Source organism: Haliotis asinina, chromosome 13 (assembly GCF_037392515.1).
Source record: "Haliotis asinina isolate JCU_RB_2024 chromosome 13, JCU_Hal_asi_v2, whole genome shotgun sequence".
Taxonomy (NCBI): Eukaryota; Metazoa; Mollusca; class Gastropoda; order Lepetellida; family Haliotidae; genus Haliotis; species Haliotis asinina.
In genome coordinates, this window is record NC_090292.1 from 10,808,311 (window position 1) to 10,820,776 (window position 12,466).

The window sequence follows — 12,466 nt, forward strand, 5'->3', positions numbered from 1 at the left end:
GTTTCGATATCCATAGGGTGGGGCAGATGGTGCAATGGATCTAGATGGGCCTACTTTTTGATGGGCAACACTTCTCTGTGGGGTCAAGCACAACACCCCATTCCGCACACCACTGAAACAAAATGTAGACAAGAAGACAACAATACCCAAACCAGTTTTCCCGATCCACCAATGCCCCCCGTCAGTGCCTGCATGTGGAGAGAATTTGTTCTAGATCATTGTTTGCTCAAATTGCTATTGCTTCGTCATCATAGTTTTGCACAAGGACTGTGTAGGAAGTCTTGCTGAAGTCCCATTTGGATTTCTGTATATGCCACCTGAGAACAGTATAGTTTTTCTTTTCCAGAAGGTAAGACAGTCAGATTGCGCTTGGAAGAGACAATGTTTTTGACCACATGCCAATCCTTTTTCTAAATCTTTTTCTAATCTAACGTGCATATCACGTTTTTGTGGCAGCAATCTCTTCCAGGCAATGGACTTCCTTTTGCTTCCTTTGGCTCTGTTTGTAGTCCTCTCGCATTGTCTTTTGACGACACCATTCATATGGCAGCATGAAAAATCTCTTAATATGACCTTTCAAGATCGCTTTTCCACAAACATAGTATAGTATGACCTACTACGATTTCGGGTACTTCCTCTATCTCGAATTTTCTATGCCACCATGAGAGTACACAGCCAGCGACCCTCAACGATGTCTTAGGGTTAGCACCGTAACAGGATTTCGACTCTGTGGATGCAGCTGTGTCGGCCTACCATGTCGAGATAGTATAGTTCTCACATGGGGAGATTTTGCACAGCAATGTAGTGGTCCTATTTCTACTCTGGTAGGTGAAATGGCCAAAGTGTCTACTCGTAAAAGTTGACGTGCCCGGTATCCAAAATTGGCTGTAGCCCATTCTTTGGTGCAGTTCCATTGAGTATCATCATTTACACTTCCTTTGATGTATTGTGCTTGTCCTCCAGATACTCTTCATAATCAAGATTGAGATCCTGCATTTGCACGTGCATAATGCTTTCAGATTTTCCCACGTGCAGATTATACAAAGCGTTTTCAAGGTGCTGTGGTGTGGCGAATAATCACCAGAGGTTGTGTTTGTTTGTCTGTTTTGGTTGTATTGACTATAAAAACACTTAATATTTACATTAATTGTCATTCCATTCAATATTTTCCGAAAAAATCTACTTTAAAAATGAGATTTCAGCTATGCGTTTCTTTTTTGGGTCAGTGTACCTATAACAATCAGTGTTATAACTGATTTTCAGTGGCCCATGTCGTAGAAAGAGGCGACTAACAGATGCAGGTGGTTAGGTTCGCTGACTTGGTTGACACATGTCATCGTATCCCATTTGCGAAGATCGATGCTAATGCTGTTGATCAGTGGAGTGTCAGGTCCAGGTTCGCTTATTTGCAGATGCCATATACCTGAAATATTGCTTCATTACCCTCTGATGATCCGGTTTAAAACTGATCTTGAGTAACCCATACTTGTCATAAAGGGCGACTAACAGGATCAGGTGGTCAGGCTTGCAGACTTGGTTGATACATGTCATCAGTTCCCAAAATGCAGATAGATGCTCATGCTGTTGACCAATGGTATCTTTTGTCCAGACACGATTATTTACAGAGCACCACCATATAGCTGGGAAACTGCTGAGTGTGGCGGAAAACTAACCTCACTCACTGCTTCTGTAAGGGTATTGGTCACTCACAGGCCATCAGGAAGTCAATCACGTAGGACATGTACATGATTTGACTCCATCTCTTCTTGTTTCGAACCTGAAAGTGGAACAGTATGTACTGAAATTTTAATCAATTTCAAATATTCCAAACATATCTGGGTGTTTTTCGTTCAAAATGGATGACACTACAGAATGCTAAAAGGTCTCGTACGCACCTTGATCTAATCTGGTGTACAGTACAAATATTGTAAATTGTACAGTACAAATATTGTAAATTGTTTGGATCATCATGCCCCTGCACCTGATAGAAACACAATCTGTATAAAAGAGCAATTTATTGCCTGACTCCAACTCCTGTTTTATGATGTCGGCATATGTACAAGTTCTCTGATCATTTTGCTTTGTACACCGTCAGTGCGAGAATTAATGGTAGAAATGGGTTCTGATTTAAATCATGATAAATGACATGTGAAAGTCAGTATTTCTGGAAGTGGATAAAGCAATAACAAAACAAACGTTTATCCTTACAAATGCTTACAAATACGAATCCTTGCTTATGCCACTTTAGGTATTACACCATCCTAATTAATGCCATCCGTGTCATTGTAAGATGGACAATTCTTCCAGCAAACTGAAGTCCTTGTTGACCTAGGATTTGGTGCTGAGATAGACATGAAATCTGAACGGTTAAAAAGAAGGGTACCAATTACCTTTCTGTGGAGGACCTACTCCCCAACATGTAACTTGTATATTTGCCTCTCAGTTTTTATTCCATTAATGACTTGTTTGATTAAGGTGTTGGAACCTACACAGAAACGTCGCTGTCTTTTTAATATACAGTTTGTCCATCCATGTTCTAATGAGATTCTTGAGAGGCATGTAGAAGTTGGCAATGAAGTAAAAGGTAAATGGTATGGACTACAATTTCTTGTGTACTCTATGCTGCAAATTTTTTCACCCAAAGAAGGGGCACGGAATAGCCCAGAAAAGTTGTGACATACAATAAACAAGAAGTTGTTAGCCATATTATTTGCCTTTTAAATATACTGTTATCCTTCAGTACTTCAAAGAAGGTACCTGGTTGAAATTAGACAAATGTTGTAACATGTGTGGCTAAATTGGCGCCAGGTATCTACATCATGACATCTTTTTACATTTTACTCGGAAAAGTTGTATCATCTACGTTATCACATGGTCCATCAGATGGACAGACGCTAAGTACCTAGATATATAAAACTTTCCATTGTAACAAAGAAACTGATTAAATTGAAAAAGAGCCCCAGTGAGAAGGGAGATTGAAGCCTGAACGTGAAAAAATCTAGACTTGCTTGTTTTGTGGCCTTAGCATTGCACAGAGGGTAAGGCATCATTGAAAATACCGTGGTTTGGAGACTGTGAGACAGACTGTTTCTCAACAAATACATCATTTGTTTTGTGAATACTAGATGCGCGCAGGATAAAGGTTTGAATGCAGATTCACATGATACGGATTCGCTAACCTTCAGGCCATCCTTAAGATGAACGTTAAACGTCATTGGTGTGACTTTTGTTGAGGATTGTGGCAGGCTCCAGCTAAGCTTCATTCCGTATGGCGTCTCCACCTTCGTGCAGTTGTCCGTCAGAATACCTGGAATTGAGTGAATGAGTGAGTGTATGAGTTTAGTTTTACACCGCACTAAGAAATATTCCAGGGATATGGCGGTGGTCTGTAAATAATCGAGTCTGGACCAGACGATTCAGTGATCAACAACATGAACATCGACCTGTGCAATTGGGAACCGATGACATGTGTCAACCAAGTCAGCGAGTCTGACCACCCGATCCCGGTAGTCGCCTCTTACGACAAGCATAGTCACCTTTTATTGCAAGCATGGGTGGCTGAAGGCCTATTCGACTCCAGACCTTCATGGGTCTAGTCGGAGCATGAATATTAACAGAGCTTGAATTTAGATCTTATGGGTTAGTAAAACTAGTTAAATTCTTAGAAAACCATCAACACAAACGTTTACACATTTTGTTAGTTCTTCACACATTCGTTTTCTACCCATAAGTGCTTTCATATTTAGTTATTCTGTTCTGCTGTCACCTTTAGTTCCTCAGTTTTACAACTTTAAATCATGTTTAGGTGGTTAGATACATTTAAGTTTTATTCGGACTTCGGTCTATCTCAGACACACAAAATGTTTCTTGCACGTTTTGTTTCCTGAAGTTGTGATGCATTTATTGCAGATCTTGCGTTTTTTTAGGGGGTAAAAGTCAAACGAAATGTGGATCATGAGGCTGGAACGTAGCAAACAAATTTGCTTGAGGTTAACAGATATTATGTAGAAAAACAAAACATAAAATCAGTTGCATTCATATCATTATCCGGATAAGGCTAAATACTTTTTGATACCCCCTCGTACCAAGTGTTTCCCTGAGCAGTGTCAGGAGCTGTAATGCAAACTCAGAGATATCTTTGTTCCGTATCCCGCCGTCAGAGATCACGTGAGACTCGAAGAACTTCTCGTTGTCAGTTCGCGCCATGTTTATCTTATTGATGGACTGTAGAAGTTGACGCATCTCATCTTCATTCTGGAAAGGTAGGGAAAATTGTACCTACAGAATGGAAACCGAGAACGAGAATAGTGGTACAAATGTGTAATGGTCATTTTATTTCATTGACGTTATTGGAATAACTCACTTCTAACAGGTTAAAACAATATTTGCCCCAACAATAATTTTGTATGATTACCGCACTCAGTAATATTCCAACTGGCAACGGTCTGTAAATAGTCGAATCTGGACCCTACAATTTAGTGATCAACATCATGAACTCCGATCCACTACGATGTAATGGGATCAGGGTTTAAGCACAATCATTAAGGAACAATATTGTTGAAATAATTTTACCGAGGCTAAGAAAAACAGTGTCAGTGTACCAGGACGAGTAATGTCCTATGAAGGGTTGTGTCACATGTTTGGGATTCGAACTCCACAATCGCTCTGAACTTGCCTTCTTTAAGGGTTTCACCACACAGGTAAACATCTAACGTCTCATTTACTCCAAGCTCGCTTTATACTGGTGTGTATACACGTGCACAAAAGTTAAGCGCCACTTTTTTCATAGTGTCTTTATTTCGGCACTGAAGTTCAGAAATACAAACTATAAATGTTTATGACTGAATGTGCCTTCCGTAGATTCCTGAACCTAAGATTGTCAAGATATGAAAAGGAAAACTTTCTGCGTGTGCAACTCCATTTCCCTGCCATCTGAATCTTGAAAATCAAGTTTCACACACTTGGGTTTCACCGGTCTGTTGTGAGATTCTCCTTTCACTTTAGAGTTAGACAATCAGTCATGGTGAGGAGAGTGTTAACTGCCGCTGAGAGATGGCAGGTGATAGGCATGAATAATCCTGGCATATCATGTAGGGCCATTGCAAGGCAAATAGGTCGTCATCACAGCGTCATCACCCGTTAAGATGCCAAAAATAATCAAACCAGTGATGTCAATGACATGACATGATCTCGTTATGATAGTTACCATTGAGTATGCAAAGTAGCAGATCACAAAAATATTGGGTGGCGCGTAACTTTTGTGCATGTGTGTACCATACTCAGTAATACGTAACCCATTGACTAACAGGGTTAGAATAATTGTAATTGTCTTCCGTAATCCATGCTTTGAGACTGAGGAGATCGGATGATCAGGCTCAAAGACTTGGTTGATAGATGTCATCGTATCCCAAGTGCGTGGATCTATGGTCATGTTGTTGATCACTGGATTGCCTGGTCCAGATTCGACAATGTTCAGACCTCCGCCAAACAGCTGGAATACTGCCACGTTCGGCGTTAAACAACGAAACATAAAATCAACCAATCACTATTTTCATCGCTGTATTGTGTGGTTTAGACGCGATCATTTACAGACTTGAGCTAGGAAATCGCTGAGTACGGCGTTACACAACAAACAAGAGAAACATTCACCCACAAACACAGCTCAGAAAAAATCAGTGTGCAGTTACCTCTCTGTACATGGTGGTACATATATGTACACTCTACTCCTCGTGTCGGTTGGGCGAGATGCTGGTCCATGCTGGTCACGTGATTCTGTCTGCTTGTTGAGGGTCAGCCACTGCTCTAGCAGAACTCCATTGTAGGATGGCAGCCAGAATATCTGAAGATGTTAATCGATAAATACAAATATGCGTGCTCGCTCTAAAAACAACATAAATTCAGCTGCGGTGGCTGAGTCGGTTTCATGGCTGACTCTACATTCTGGCGACGTGGTACTTGACTCTGAGAGTGGGGAGCTTCGCATCTGTACTTCACTTTGAATGTTAATATGTCGTCCCAATGTTTACGACTTTGTACATGTTTAAAAAAAGTAAAACGGATTATTTTTACTATTTTGATTAGAAAGACTAGAGTAGTTGTTATTTGAGAAGAGAACTACTGTCTGCGACTTGCATGAGACAACAAACACCCTGAAGATCCTTGACAATTTGGCTAAAGGTTCTCTGCTGTCAAACAGATGAAAATATCTGAAAATGATCATATCGTGAGGATATGACTTTGTGTAAAATATTGCTTTTAAGTAGAAAAGTTAATATATATTTATCTTATCAATACAGATGCAGTGCCCACACAGTCTGATAGTATAATTCCATGACAAACTGAAATTGACACTGTACTGACGCGGAGCCTTGTCGCTCTTCCAACGTGAATAATAGATGAAATGATAAGGACCTAGCTGACAACGCCTTACAACACCATCCTCTCTACGACAACGACAACGTGCACTGGTATGGATGACACTTACGATCGGTTGTGTGTCATTAGCTTCAGTGAAGACACCGGTAGAATTTGCGGGATCAGATTGTTGGGATGGCTGACACATGTCATCATACCCTTAATGAGTGGGTAGTTGCTCATGCTGTTAATCACTGGGTGGTCCAGACTCGATTATTTACACAGTTCGAATATTGATGAGTGCCACATTAAACATACATGATCGCGTCATGGTCTCTCGCTATATCTGTTCAAAATAATCAACTCACTGATGTCTTTCTTTCACTGAAGTGAGGTTAAACAAATTAGTTTCCTGAGTGCGATGTGTCGATGCAAACATCTGACTACAGTACACGGATCGCTCTCACGAAAAATACACGAGTGTCCATATCACATTTTGTCATAATATGCTTGCATAGTATGATATGGCCACGAATATACTGACACCCCAATCTACATTCACACGTAACCGTATATAGGCTAGCTACCCGTCGTCGCCGCATGTAGAACCCAAGGTCATAAAAGAAACGTGACATTATAGCGTTGTTCATGACGTCAAGTCAGCAGGACGGACTGGTAGTTCGTTCTGAGGCATCGTATGAAAGTGTGAACCTCGGTATTTTCGGTAATAAAAGAAGTTCTTATCCATCGAGGCCGTTCAATACTATAATTATATCCTCTTTAAACCATACTTACCGATGATTCGCTTTGTAGGGCAGTGGACTTACTTCTGAAAATCGGTAGTGTTGCCCCGAGAAGATGGGCTAGGAAGAAACACACTGTGGACGAAACAACAGCCCACAGACGTTCGTTCGCTGCCACGCATACTGCCGGAGAATATGCAAAGACACCAACACACCAGTCTGTCTCTAGCATCAACACCACAAGAATAGGTCCAGTCAAAGTCATGGGTAGAGCGAAAGCCCATTTTTGGTTTGCAATATGGCATGCAAAGACTGAAAGAACATACCCTCCCAATGTTGTGAACAGGTTTACCAAGAAGTAGTTTAAATTGCCATTATCTGCCTCTTGTGAAAGGTCCCATGACTGGGAGAAGACGGTGATCAGGTCCCAGCATGTCACGTCACTGCTACAATCAACATAGAACAGTAAGTAACTGAAAAGCACCACAGAGACGACTTTCACGAAATTGGAAATGACAGCCATCTTCCATTTTGTACTAAGCACATTCGGGACATTTGTTTTGGGGTCACTGGTCCCTACACCATTTGGATCCTCAATTGTGCTTTGACTTGCCGGGGTACTAATGGGCTGGGGATTTCTTTCACACTTATCGTAAGTAGCACTGGCAGAGTCTTCTACTTCACTTTCTTGTTTGGGTTTCACGGTCAGTTCCTGTAATTGTGGAACCCAGGCTACAGTGAGACAGACGAGGGCAACTGGCACATGCCATATTTCACTAGTAGAGTGTTGGAAAACAATGGACATAACCAACCCAAGACCAGCAACCTGGAGCATCGATGCCACCAGGGACGTCCACATCAGCAGGTAGCCCCCATTTCGTTCCTTTCTCTGCTTGATGTTGAACACTGTGGTGACTATGAATGGCAATACAAACACTGCGTTCATGAGAAGTATCACAACAAATCCGTTAAAGTTGATCAAAATCTTCAAAGCAAACAAACACACTCCAAATGACTCCAACACTGCAACGATTACTCCCTGAAAGAAGAAATAAATACAAATAAACGCTCCGACACTCAAGACCTGTTGGTCGTAGAAACAAACTGTTTGTACTTGTCATATATCAGCAACTGTTGGTATATTTTTGTTCCAAAATCAAATACGTCCGAGCTGATATTAATATTGCAAGGTCAAGTGAGTGTCTGGTCCAGACTCAATTATTTACAGACCGCTGCCATATAACTGGAATATTGCTGGGTGCGGCGAAAAACCCGATCCCGTCAATCGCCTCTTACGACAGGCACAGTGGCCTTTTATGGCAAGCATGGGTGGCTGAAGGCCTACTCTACCCCGGGACCTTCATGGGTCATTGCAAGGTCGAAAGCATTCAGTCAGTCACTTGTATATACTAATTGTTATGGGATCGTTTTTCACTAGAATTCAGAGCAGCCCCGTCGCATCCACAACAGGTAAAGCTAGATTGATTGAGCTTGGCTTACGCCACCTTTAGCAATATTCCAACAACATCGAAAACGAAAAATGAGCTTCAGGCACTGAAACCATGTGGATAATAGAACCCTGGCCTACTTGGCTTCACCCCCTGCACCTCTAGCACCAGAATTATGTTCGAAATCATGAGGCATGGGATTTTCTACAATAACTGAGACCGTAATTTGGGCCTACTGGCTAAGGCATTTAGAAAATGGTGGGGGTTCTGTTCCTTCCTTCCTTTGTTCTGTTGCTTGATCTAAGTGTGATTTGTTTTCAGCGTGCGTGTTCAACTGATAATGATTTTGCTGACCAAGGTAGAACACTATAAATGATAATGATAGGTGGCCAGAGAAGAAATGTTTTAAGAAGGAACTAAGTTCATTATGTAGAATAGGCCTTCAGCAACCCATGCTTGCCATAAAAGGCGACTCAGCTTGTCGTAAGAGGCGACTAACGGGATCGGGTGGTCAGGCTCGCTGACTTGGTTGACGCATGTCATCGGTTCCCAATTGCGCAGATCGATGCTCATGTTGTTGATCACTGGATTGTCTGGTCCAGACTCGATTATTTACAGACCGCCGCCATATAGCTGGAATATTGCTGAGTGCGGCGTAAAACTAAACTCACTCACTCACTCACTCATTATGTATTATTCTGTTTGGTGTTGATTGTTCTCAAATTGAATCTGTGTTCGAAACTCATCTCTTTAGAGTTCTTAGCACATTTTTCTATGCGCGAAAAAGTGAGTGACTTAATATTTAACGTCACATCGGCAATATTGCAGCCATATCGTGACGGGAACGAGTAATGATACAAATACAAATGAATTAATAGCACATACATTGTAAAAACATGTCAACGAAGGACAGTACGACAACTCGAATATCACTAGAATTGCGTGAAAAAAAGAAACATCTTTCCAGTGCATTGTAACTTGTTTATATCAGGTCGGGGGGCAATATGTGAAACCTAATTCTGGTGTCCCGTAATATAACTGAAAGTTAAAACTAAACTCAATCACTTACATTCACCAGACGCTGATTGAAGCGGATCATTCTTGACTGAATTACTCTTTATTAACAATGACATGTTCTAATACTCACAGTTATCACCGCGGTTGCGTGAGGCCACAACATATCCTTCCGACACGTTGCTACAAACGCAGCTCTGAGAAAGTTGATACAGTAAGGCACCAGCACCATGAGGGATATCATGATGAAACTACGGCTGTTCTCCACGCTTTCGGGTAGAGTGGCGTCTCTAGTTACGTTCATATTGGCTGCTAAACCGATGACTGACCACTTGCTGGCTCCAACACACCCGAGCACGCATAGTCCCAGAAGAATCGTGCATATCCACTTAGCGATCGGAACCAGTATTGTTGGTCTGCTAGAAGTAAGCATCTTCTCCTGAAGTTTCTCATCCACTTTCCATCTCTGGGTTACTGTCAGGTCAGTGTTAACGCCAGTTGCAGCGTCTGGAGTTCTGGATTTATCTCCTACAGGACGGGAGACCTCGTCCTTGTCATCGTCCACAGGATCACCTTGCATCCTCGGTGTAGTGCCATTCTCATCTTCCACTGCACCCATGGTAGGTTCATGGCTGTAACTCTCGTTATCAATCCCTTCCCTGTCCATTCTGCTGGCCTTTGGATTTAGTTCTGCTTGCTTGTGTTGGATGTGAAGTTTTCATCCTGGAGAAAGAAATAGAGTATTGTTCGGTATAAAAATAGTGTAACGTATATTCCACGATTAACATGTTTGCGTCACTTGTGTTAAATGCTACAAGTGTGGCTTAGCTGAGGTTCGAATCAAAGATTTATAAAATTTGTTTGAGACTACCTCCAGTTTACAATGTCGTTATTATATGCTCTTCATCTGCCAGCTAATACTGTAACATATTGTAACAATGAGTGAGTGAGTGACTGAGTGAGTCTAGTTTTACGCCGCTCTCAGCAAATATTCCAGATATATGTTGGCGATCTGTAAATAATCGAGTCTGGACCAGACAATCCAGTATTCAACAACATGAGCATCGATCTGCGAAACTGGGAACCGATGACATGTGTCGACCAAGTCAGCGAGCCTGACCACCCGATCCCGTTAGTCGCCTCTTACGACAAGCATAGTGGCCTTTTATTGCAAGCATGGGTGGCTGAAGGCCTATTCTACCCCGGGACCTTCTCGGATCCATATTGTAACAAACCATAGCAACGTCCAAACATGCAATCTTGCAGGTCAGTTTGGAAACCTAGTGGATTCGCTCAAATTCCGTTTGCCCGACTAGGTTTGACTTCCAGCACTGGTAATGTGTTTAAGGTCCATTTTTTATATGAACCGAACGGATTTTTACACCATTATGAAGAGATTGGAGATTTCATTGCTTGCAAAACCACAAGAGAATTTGAGTTATGAAAGGGTCTCATACGGCCTAGTGTCGGTGTGACAGTAGAGGTAGCGTGACATACAATGTACGTATCTGCCTCTGTTGTTTGACCGTGGACATGCTCTACTACTTAGCAGATAAGGTGCGTTAAAACTGTCATCATATATTATCGCTGTAATGGTATCTACATTGCGTAAAGCTTGTTTGTATGATGTTGTAGCATGTAACGGGTCCCGTCCTCTTGCTACTAATTGTATTGTCAGCTTGCATTAAAAAATTGTCTTTCTTTTCTTGGTAGTGTTGTTGTTAGGAGTAGTATTAGTAGCAGCAGTAGTAATAGTAGTAGTGGTAGCAGTGATAGTGAGAGTGGTGGTGGAAGTAGTAGTAGTAGTAGTAGTAGCAGCAGCAGTGGTAGTGGTAGTGGTAGTGGTAGTGGTAGTGGTAGTGGTAGTAATAGTGGTAGTGGTAGTGGTAGTGGTAGTGGTAGTGGTAGTGGTAGTAGTGGCAGTGCTTGCGCGAGTGCGTTCTTGAGGTCGCGTGTGTGCGCGCATGCGTGAGTCAGTAAATGAGTGAGTGTGTGAGTGTGTACATAAGTTAGTGGGTGAGTAAACAATTGACGTTATTCAGGTATTGCTGTACAGGTGAGTGGTTGGGGAAGTGAGTGAGGGACGTTACACAGTTCACCCATAAATTACTAGTAAGTAGGTTATAGAACTTGAATGATGTTATCTGCGTGATTTCGGTCCCTATCTTTGAAAGCAGTCTCTGAAAAAACCCTCGATAACAAATGATGATAACCCATCCTGAGTCAGAAAGCAATCCTCCTGTTATCAGCTGTCATGTGTGCTATCAGCTTTCACTATCACTTCATTTTTTTCATAATTTTGTTTTGTTCGACATAGTTTGGCCCACTTGCCCATCGCTGGCATTAAGAGAAAGTAATTATCGTTACCTTGCCTTGTGCTATAATGCGATTAAAACCGACAACGGAGTAACCAATATTAAACAGGAACATTACACTGGAAAAAGATATTTTATACTCGAATATCACCCATATTTCATCTTATCTCACAAATGAATGGGTCGGGAGAAGATGGTGATAACCCACAAATTCCTACTTTGGAGATAATTGCTTTTGAAAGTTTAGTCATTTATGAAAAATATTAGTGTGACTTTTGAAACATAACAACAATATGTTGTATTTATTTATGGTTTTGCCAGTGAGGACAAATGACGCAATGTAGTTCATTTGCAGAAAATTGTGTTTTTATGTGCTCGAAGATACCTAATGTAAACACTTTTTGTTGGTTTTATGCCAAAATGAACTTGTCACACTGTTGCTCATGGATCGATATTTGTACTGGTGTTAACCCACATCATATACACACTAATAGGGAAATGTTTGGCTGTGTCATTCTTGAGGAAAAATATACTAATGGAAGAAGTAACTGTGCATTATTTGGTGTTATGCTGTTTTTAAAAGATAAGAACA

At 41.4% G+C, this 12,466-nt stretch overlaps 1 pseudogene; it reads right to left on the minus strand.

Moving 5' to 3' along the window:
* LOC137259333 (chitin synthase chs-2-like) overlaps nt 1–10,226 on the minus strand; it is a 32,614-nt pseudogene extending 22,388 nt beyond the window's left edge.
* Nucleotides 10,227–12,466: the final 2,240 nt, after the last annotated feature.